The sequence below is a fragment of the Tigriopus californicus genome, chromosome 4 (genome assembly GCF_007210705.1).
Source record: "Tigriopus californicus strain San Diego chromosome 4, Tcal_SD_v2.1, whole genome shotgun sequence".
In the NCBI taxonomy this organism is placed as follows: Eukaryota; Metazoa; Arthropoda; class Copepoda; order Harpacticoida; family Harpacticidae; genus Tigriopus; species Tigriopus californicus.
Window position 1 is genome coordinate 11657309 of NC_081443.1, and position 235 is coordinate 11657543.

General features: G+C 43.8%; 1 protein-coding gene across 1 annotated transcript in view; it reads right to left on the reverse strand.

The window, feature by feature from the left end:
- LOC131879186 (SKI family transcriptional corepressor 1 homolog-B-like) overlaps positions 1 to 235 on the reverse strand; it is a gene marked incomplete in the record, with an annotated part of 7196 nt that overhangs the window by 3757 nt on the left and 3204 nt on the right.

Consider the following 235-nt stretch of genomic DNA (forward strand, 5'->3'; position numbering starts at 1 on the left):
AGAACTCAAATATGGATGATCGTCGCAAAAATCTATGTCCTCTACGGAAATCTTTGAGCCCTAATTCAACTCTTGCTCCAAATCTGTCTTTGATTGTGCTTCCTAAAAATCAGCAGGCTCGAGCATAAAACTTGGTGATTGATCTTCTTCCCTCGAGCCTCGAGCGAAAAAGCCACCGCCCTTGGTTCCAGGATCCCAGAGTCCCACAATAAAAGTGCAATCACAAATAGTGCAA